Source organism: Danio rerio, chromosome 21 (assembly GCF_049306965.1).
Source record: "Danio rerio strain Tuebingen ecotype United States chromosome 21, GRCz12tu, whole genome shotgun sequence".
Classification (NCBI taxonomy): domain Eukaryota; kingdom Metazoa; phylum Chordata; class Actinopteri; order Cypriniformes; family Danionidae; genus Danio; species Danio rerio.
In genome coordinates, this window is record NC_133196.1 from 21,592,493 (window position 1) to 21,602,500 (window position 10,008).

General features: G+C 34.4%; 1 protein-coding gene and 1 long non-coding RNA gene across 6 annotated transcripts in view; one reads left to right on the forward strand and one right to left on the reverse strand.

Moving 5' to 3' along the window:
• The window catches only part of si:dkey-247m21.3, a 75,336-nt gene that overhangs the window by 45,273 nt on the left and 20,055 nt on the right, over window positions 1-10,008 (forward strand). The gene's annotated exons all lie outside the window — the stretch shown is intronic.
• LOC137487989 (uncharacterized) overlaps window positions 7,458-10,008 on the reverse strand; it is a 3,652-nt gene continuing 1,101 nt past the window's right edge. The window contains exons 3-5 of the long non-coding RNA XR_012397193.1: window positions 9,795-9,953; window positions 9,175-9,270; window positions 7,458-8,438 (exon numbers count right to left, since the gene is read on the reverse strand). This is a non-coding gene — a long non-coding RNA (uncharacterized lncRNA). The remainder of the gene's footprint in view (window positions 8,439-9,174; window positions 9,271-9,794; window positions 9,954-10,008) is intronic.

Consider the following 10,008-nt stretch of genomic DNA (forward strand, 5'->3'; position numbering starts at 1 on the left):
ATGTCTAAGCATATGGATTCAGGGCAAAAGCAGTGCCAAATTTGTCAGACGTGATTATTTAGATATAAAAGTGCAATAGAGATTTGGCCTTTTTATCAGTATGGCCTCTTTTTTTATTTAATATTCACTGACAATGTTTTGTTTTGTATCACTGCTTTCACATACAGAAAATGTGCATGGATTACTCAAGAAATGTGGCTTATGGTTTGATTTGTTACAGATGTTTGGGATGTTTTTAAGTGATCGTACTACTCCAGTGTGGTTATGTTTGATTTGGATATCAAAACGAAGGTTTGTTTGGTTGGATATTTCTGCGCACATTCTCTGGACCCGTCTTATTTTTGACCACCCGCTCTGCCTGTTTTATCTTTAGCAAAGTTCACAGTTTGCATAGTGCGGTTTGCTGTGAAAGTAAACTCTTGTGCTCCGTTTCAAGTCGCACTTTGATATGAATCAGTATTATTGTACTCCAAACCGGAAATTGGTCATGAATGGAAAATCAAAAAGACTAAAAAATCTATGCATTGACTTGCACCAAATCTTTGGTCTTCGCAAAGAAGTGCAGAAGGCGGCGGTGTTAAATGTGTAATTTATATGTCAGGCAGAGTTACAGATGACTGAGAAAGACTAATTACAGCACTCAGGCTTAATTACTTTAAGAGCAGAAAGTTGAGTGATGGTAACGGATGTTCCTCTTCTCTGCCACTAATTAGTCTGTGCAGATACTTGTTGGATTTCATTTGCCCATGCAATTCTCTTCTCAATCAATGGGTCATTATTAAATAAAACACCACCGACAACATAATAAGCTTGCCAGGACATGAAATATTTATTTGTGTTAACTTGAGAACTGCATATATGATCGATTATTATTTAATATATATTCTATTATTATTACATGAAGTTAGCACATTTCTAAATGAAGTGTGTTCGCATTAGCAAAAATATTCAGGGCAAAAATTCAGAATTTTTCTAATTTAGTTGAATAAAATGGCTCTGTTTCTCTCCACACGACCCTGATTCTGTTTTCTTTTCTATCTTTTTACACTTGACCTTGTATTACATACAGTACTCTCTTAGCTGTTTTCTGCTCTAATATTATAATACGAAATAGCATATAAAGAGTACTGTATATAATACAAGCAAGGTCAAGCATAGAAAGATAAAACAGAGATTTAGCAGATAGAGCCAGATAGAATAGAAAATTGATCAATTATAAATAAATTATTATTATTATGTTTTTTAAAGGTAAATGAAGGTGTAGGTCAGGGGTGGGCAATCTCGGTCCTGGAGGGCCGGTGTCCTGCACAGTTTAGCTCCAACCCTATTCAAACAGACCTCCCTATTGAGTTCAAGTGACCTTGAAGACACTGATTAGTTTGTTCAGGTGTGTTTTACTAGTGTTTTAACAAAACTCTGCAGGGACACCAGCCCTCGAGGATCAAGTTTGCCCATCCCTGGTGTAGGTTATACAGTGCGATGTTAATTGCAGAGCTCCTCTGTTTAAAAAGGAAGAAGAAACCTGTAAGCTCTGAAAGAGATCAAGCCTCAGCCAGGTTAGAAAAAGTAACGCAGAAGTATCTCAAAAGTAACGTAACACAGTACTTACCATAAAAGGTAACTAAGTAACGCAACTAGTTACTTTATGGGGGGGTGGGTGTTGCAACTAATGCATTACTTTCAAAGTTCTCTTTGCATTAGATTCATGATTGCTATAATCTTTCGAGCGTTTGAATTCTCACTGATCAGTATAAGCTGCTTGGAAATTAACTCTTTTGTATATGGTGTTTAATTCAGTGCCACACTTTTAACAAAGGGCAATTGAGCTTCTAGGAAAGTTTTTGTAGTGTGGCCTTTACATCTAAGAGTAGAAATATCCTAAATACAAGAATCCTTTTTTCCACTCTTCTTTTATCTTCTTTCCCCCCGCATTATCTTTCTTTTTTGTTCTTTTCTGTGTATGTTAAAAGATTTTTCGATACAGTAGCTTCTAGCTAAGTACTGGAACAAGATGAGGACAGAGATCAGTCAAAGAAGAAAGCTTTGAGACAGACATGCTGCTCTCTTTTCCTTTTTTTTTGTACAGTTTTCAAAGCTTAAAGCCTGCCTGGCCAGTTGCAGGAATCTGTTTTGGCATATGGGGAGAATTATTGGACATTAGGAGTATAATGTAGCTCATAAAGGGGAGAACTCATCTGAACCGGATTACTGATTTTATCAATCTCAGTCTTATTATAGAATGGTTCATGAGAACGGACTGATAAAGGTTTCAAGACATGTCTGTCGACCCAAAGGATTTCGCATTTCTTTTGGGACATTAATAATAGTCGGTGCTAAATGAAAATTATTTAAAGGCTTTTTTTCTTTTATTCAAACATCTTGTCAGTGATACATCTTAAAGCGATAGTTCACTAAAAAATTAAAATTCTGTCATTTATTACTCGTTGTGTCATTCCTAACTCGTGAGACCATTGTTTATCTTCAAAACACAAATTCAGATATTATTCATGAAATCAGAGAGCTCCCTCATCTTTCATAGACAACAAAGGCCCTGAAAAAAAACATTGACGGGTTGACAAAATTTGGGCGGTTTTGAAATTTTATATGCAACTTATTTAATAAAACATAACTGTGTGCTCCTACTCCATTAAGTTAGTATTTCGATGAGACCCGTGTTGTGGTTTGGTGACTGCTGGTGTTGGTTGCTGTAAGATTAAAATTGATAACAGTTGAAATAACAGGTTAATTTTGATTTAAATGAATTTAATCAATGATATATAATATAATAATTATATAAAAATATTATATTAATCTACTATTATGGGCGTTTTTTGTTTTTTTTTGGACAGGTTTGGGGCTAAAAAAAGACCTTTGCTGGCTTATGTATGTGGGGTCAGATAGCTCATGTATTTGATAAAGATATCATAATTTGTGTACTGAAGATGAGCAAATATCTTATGAGTCAACATGAAGGTATGTAACTGATAACATAATTTTCATTTTTAGATGAACTAACCCTTTTATAGACAATATATCAGAAACTGGGTTTTCAATCGCCACAAATTAACAACTTTGGTTCATCCTTTGAGTTCCCTAAAGGGTTAGTTCACCTAAAATGTTCATCTTTAGAACACAAATGACGATATTTTAGGTGTATATGTCATGCGCAGGGATCATAAATATCCTATACTAAAGTAATTATTTTGGTTTAGATTATTATTTTTGTTTTAGGTACTTGTAATTATTTATTTATTTTTGGATTTTTTTTTTTTTTAATAATTAGAAAAAAAACATTCTCAAAACAGACCATATGCCTTCAGTTCAGTTGTTTAACTGGAATATTATCAAGCTATGAGAATACTTTTGTGTAAAAGTATTCTCATAGCTTACTAATATTCCAATTAAACAACTGAACTGAAGGCATATGGTCTGTTTTGAGGATGTTTTTAAAATCCTTTTTGGGCTTTGAACAAGACGGGAACCTCGCTGTCTATGAAGAATGAGGGAGATCTTAGATTTCACCTGAAATATCTTAATTTGTGTTCTAAAGATTAATGAAGGTCTCAGGGGTTTGGAAAGACATGAAGGTAAGTAAAGCATTTTTTTGTTGTCAGTGGGAAAGCTGCATTTTAAAATATTAGCCATTTTTTAAAAGCTGTGATAGTTGTAGAAGTGTTTATGAGTGTTGCTCCGCTTGTGCGCACATATTGTCATATATTCTTACATTAGAAATAACAAACTTTCAAGCAAAAAAAGTTGTGATATGGGAACGGTCGCTGCTATAGTTAATCAGGTGTGCGTGTATATCAGCCTCGGTGTACATACTTGGAACTTTAAACTAGTGCACAGTTGGCAACTTGGCATAACTTTGTTTAGTTGCAGCAGTTTCGTTTCGTTCAGAAATGGGCGTTGAGAAGACTTTACGATTAATTAACTGTGACGAATTAAAGCGTATTTAATAGTGAAATCGGCTAATCATTGCATCCGCTGCTCGCGCCACTCGCTTATGGTGACTCAAGCTCTGCACAGCTTCTGCAGCTCGTTTAGTAATGAACAGCTGCATGTCACTTATATGAACATATATATATTTAGGCATATATATATATATATATATATATATATATATATATATATATATATATATATAAACCAAAAGTTATATATAAAGTTATATATAAACCAAAAGTTTATATATATACACCAAAAAAAAAAGCCTAAATAAACCAAAAAGGAGAAAACAGCAGTTGTGAAAACACCCTAAGGATGAAACAACAATCATATTTTTTTTTCAGTAACACAAATAACACTTCTGCTGCATTGGTATTTTAGGAGTAAAAGCTAAGAAGGTTTTTATATTTGACAGTTGATTTGATAAGAATAATTTGATCAGCTTTCACTCTGACATTCAAGGTTAATCTCATTTCATTCTGGGCAGCACAAGCGCACACATTTGCTTCTAATAAACCAGGATTCTTTTATGAAACAGTTGTAGCTGTGAGGAATAAAAATCCCCACCCCCCTCCCCATTCAAATTGATTTGCTTATTTTGTGGTCGACTCTCGCACCAAACCATGTGATCATAAGATAATTTAATATTTTTGGATGATGTACCAGTTTAGCATCTTTCATGGTTGTGTTTTTTATTATAGAATCATAGAGGTCTATAAAAAACTGATTTCACAAACAAATACTTTACTTCCAAACATTTAAACATGTTGTTGAAACCCAACAATGAATCGGATTGATCCGGTTCTTAAGTAAAAACACTACAATACTTAGACTGTAATGAATAAAGATTCAAAATGTTTGGTTTTTTTTTTTTGCGGTTATGCCAAAAAACATTTTGAGTTCCACAAAGAACGTTCAGTAAAAAGTTATTAAAAGAGCCATTTTAATAACGTAAAGAGTTTAAACTCTGTAAAAACCTTCTGTGATTTTTTTTAAATCTATGATGGCACTTTTTTTTTTTTAATAATGTAAGTTAACAAATTGGTGTAAGTAAAATAGCCTTATGTGAAACGGAAAAACAGGGCATCACGGTGGCGCAGTGGGTAGCACAATCACCTCACAACAAGAAGGTTGCTGGTTCGAGCCTTGGCTTGGTCAGTTGGCTTTCCTGTGTGGAGTTTGCATGTTTTCCCCGTGTTGGCGTGGGTTACCTCCGGGTGCTCCGGTTTCTCCCCCACAAGTCCAAAGACATGCACTATAGGTGAATTGGGTAAACTAAATTGTCTGTATTGTATGTGTGTGAATGAGTGTATGGATGATTCCCAGTGATGAGTTGCAGCTGGAAGGGCATCCGCTGCATAAAACATACACTATGCTGGATAAGTTGGTGGTTCATTCCATTGTGGCTACCCCAGATTAATAAAGAAACTAAGCCAAAAACAAAATGATTGAATGAATGAAAAGGAAAAGCAAATCATTAAAATTATTTTTTCAAACAAAACATTATTTTGCCTACCCCACTGGAAGATTATAGATAGAGGCAAAAACTCTTGTCAGTTGAGAACCAGTTGATGACAACCTGGCCAAGAGGCAAGATAAAAAGCAGACCATTAGCATAAATGTTAAAAAGTATAGGCCCCAATATGTTACCTTGTGGGACTTGTTTGCAAAATCAGATTCTTGATTTAGGGATGGAATGGTGGCTCATTGGTTAGCACTGTCACCTCACAGCAAAAAGATTACTGGTTTAAGTGAACAACTGGTCTCCCTGTTTGTGTGGATTTCTTCTGGGTGCTCTGATCTCCCCTACAGTCCAAAGACATGCAGTATAGATGAATTGAACAAACTAAATAGACCATAGTGTTTGAGTGCTTGTGTAAATATAAGTGTGTGGAGGGGTTCCCAGTACTGGGTTGCAGCTGGAAGGACATCCATTGTGTAAAACGTATGCCGGAATAGTTGTCGGTTCATTCCAAAGGGACTAAGCCAAGGAAAATGAATAAATGAGTTGTTTGATTTGATAATTTTTAGCTATTTGGACTAGAAACTAGACAAAGGCATTTTTTCCAATGCATTTGTACATTTTGACCTGCATTTCACATCTCTAGCTATCAAATAGTTATCATATTGCATCAAAATACTTGAAATATGTTCTGGAATAACTTTTATGGAGTCTTTATTGCTGCACTTTGATTGGAGCTTGACTGATGATGTGTTCACTACTAACTGTTGACACCTGTGTGGAATTATTCATTTGTCCAAATGTTTTCCCTAGAAAAGCAACACGAGGGTGAGAAGATAATGACAGAATTTTCATTTTGAGTTCAACCGAGAGGTCAAGTCTTGGAGGTTCGATTTTAAGCAGGAAGGAAAGGCCATGGGCGAGATGAGAAAGTGATGAGGAACTTAGTGTGTTTGTGGCTTGTGTGACAGTCAGGCTGAGAATTCCTCAGTCTTACCCTGCAGACCCTCAGCCAAAACTTGCTGGAGTGAAACTCACATGAGACCATCACTCCATCAGCAATACTTCAGCCCAACACATTCTTTCAACTGTTTCGCTCCACCAAACAGCTGCTGTTGTGCTGTAGCATGGTTAAATGAACAACACCAACCCTGTGGAGCCCCCGATCATGCAAGACAAATGGGATGTGACATTCATGTTGTCCATTCTGAAGAGTTTTCTTGAGTGAAATCTGTGTAAATGTAAAAAGTTTCATCCATGGAAAATAAAGAGCTCAGGTTAAAAGCTAGGTTATTGCAGTTCTTGCGAATGCATGCCCTATAATGATGTTTTTGGGGCGTGGGGTTCTGGTATTTTTCTGGGCAGATCTACTTCTGGTACTATCTTACTGCTATATGCTAATGTACAGTAAGGGAAGGCAAGGCAAGTTTATTTATATTGTACATTTCATACATAATGGAAATTAAGAAAATAAGGACAACAAAGAATAAAAAAAAAACAATTAAAACAGATTAAAATGTGTCAAAACAGGTTATAAACGAATGAAAAAGAAAAGAAAGGCATAATAGTGCACTGTAAAAAAAAAAGTTGAGTAAACTTAAAATAATTAGGCAACCTATCACACATAGCTTTTTGAGTTAACTCAACAAACAGGGTTTAAAGACCAGTGAACTCAAAATATTTTGTTGAATTCTTTAGTTCTCTGAACAAAAAGTATCATGTTCACCCAACAAGATATTTTTGTTTGCTGAACAAAAAATATCATGTTCAACCAACAGGATATTTTTGTTTGCTGAACAAAAATGTTCACGTTTATTCAACAAGATCCTTTGTTTACTGAACAAAAATGATCATGTTTACTCAACAAGATCTTTTGTTTGCTGAACAAAAATGTTCACGTTTATTCAACAAGATCCTTTGTTTACTGAACAAAAATTATCATGTTTACCAAACAAGATTTTTTTAGTTTACTGAACAAAATAAAACAAACTGATTCATTATGCATTTACTATTAATTTTTAGGATTCAAATTAAATACACAAGAATAGTCAATTCACTTTTTTTATTTTTAACTGTGTTCAATCACAATCCAAAACATTTGCATACAAAATCAGCATTTGACATTAGCCGTGTTCAGCATTGGGCTAGTTTGTACACAACTAGTACTGAATGTTTCCAGATTTGAAAAGATTGTACACTGCCTCAACATAAAATAACTGGCAACCTTACTAAAACCAAGCTATTAGTGTGTCCAAACACTCAAACCAGGTGAATATACAATCATCTAATCAGAGTAAACCCTAAAAGCCACTCCATTCAAACAGTCTTTAAAGTGTACTGCACTTTTGTCAACAAAGTACATCAAGTCCAAAAACAGACCTCAAAACATTCAAACAGTGGCACAGTAGGAAGTGCTTTCACCTCCCACCAAGGTCGCTGGTTCGAGTCTCAGCTGGGTCAGTTGCCGTTACTGTGTGGAGTTTGAATGTTCTCCCTGCGTTCACGTGGGTTTCCTTTGGGTTCTCTGGTTTCCCCCACAGTCCAAAGACGTGTGGCACAGGTGAATTGGGTAGGCTAAAATTGTCCATAGTGTATGTGTAAATGAGTGTGTATGGATGTTTTCCAGAGATGGGTTGCAGCCGGAAGGGCATCCGCTGCGTAAAACAAGTTCATTGCGCTGTGGCGACCCCAGATTAATAAAGGGACTAAGCCGAAAAGAAAATGAATGAATGAATGAACTGAACTCTCGCAGATCATGTGCCACCAACCTCCATAAAACATGCTGAATCACTTAAAAAGTATATTTGAGTTCTTTTGGGTGTTCCATATTCAGTCTATACAAGAGGCTGAACAAGTAAGCGAAGGCTGCAGGTAGATGTGTGATATCCTGAAGTACTATGGCCTCCTCCAAGATTTTAGCGAGGTTCATCACATATTGCAGGGATGCAGAAGTGCCATTATCATCTTCCACCACAGTGAAGATTCCAATCCTTTAATCTCTGGTGCTGTGGTCTTCAGGGTCCGTGTCCTTATAGGAGATTAAGTAATGGGAAAATTAATTGATGTGTAATATTAATTACTACTTATTAATGTTATCACTATTATGCAAAGAAAATAAAAACATGTAATACTTTCGTACATACAAACAGTAACACTTTGAACAGTCTATAATATATAATAATTGAACAATATATTGACAACTTTTTAATATTTAGCAATTTTTTAAACTTTTATTTTACATAAAATTGCAAAGATTTACTTTTATTTGATACAGTTTCAATTGTGAAAGTTGTTTATTGTCCTGTTTAGAATATAACTGAGCCTTTAATTGTCATTCATAAGGGATTTATAAAGCATAAACAGTCCTCACTTTAGATTAGGTCACAACTGGATGAAGTTAAGCTCATAAAGCATATACTAACATACAAAGTAACTATTATTACATACCTTAATATTAGGATATTTAAATGTTAATTTGAATAGTTTATTAATCGTGTACTTAAGCATTCTGAATGATCTTAAAAACACCAAGTATTCTTAAATAACTGGTTTGTAAATAATGCAATACTTAAATTAGTAATACAAATGAATCATTAAAGTTAAAAAAAATACAATCATTGAGCACTTCATGTAGAGTTATGCTTAACAGAAAATAAATTAACTATTCGCTAATACTAAATAAATTATTTATAGCATGCAGCTATTATAAGTGTTACCAAGCAGACTAATAAATGTAGAATAGGGTATGAAAATGGGTAACTTACCAGACATATCTTGAGAAAGCAAGCAGAATTTTTACGAAGAAAAATTGGCAATCCCTCAAGAGCTGCTCTTTCTCGATCGGTGACAATATCAGTGACCTAAAGGAAAGTCATTTACAAAGGGTGTTTTACAATCTTATTGTTTTGTAAGTAAAAATGTACTTAGTACATTTAAATGAGCATAGTATTTTATTCATGCTGCTGAAAAAACACATGGCTTTATTTTAAAAAAAGAATTTTGTGGTTTCCATACAATGGAATTTGATAATGGTTGTGTTGGCAAATTTAGAAAAATGTTTAGTTTCATGTGACAATTACTTTGAGTTAAAAACTACAGCTATTATTTTCTATTTTCCTCTTTAAATGTATTCATTTGAAATGGTCACTCAAAACAAGTGAAACATCTGTTATTTATCTTACTTCCATCTCACAATCAAAACACAACTTGACACAATTAAAATTAATGCAAAAGGGCTGGACAATTAAATTGTTGCAATTACGTTTTATTAGACTGTATTACCTGAGCATGAAATTCATGCTTTTGTGTTTGACAGGACAAAATATGTTGCACATGTTAAAAACATCAGACGGGTGTATAAGAAAAAAAAAATCTTAATGAGTACCTGCTCATCCATCTTGTTTAAAGTTGTATCCATCTCTGGACCCATTGAATCCTTTCTTTTTCTGTAGAGTTTCAGGAGAGGTGCTGTATATTTATCAAGTCACTCGATTAACTGTCTCAGGAGATCTACATTACAGATCTGAGAAAACTCTTTGCAGATCTACAATATACAAAAAAAAAAACATACATATTAATATTTACACATAATATATATA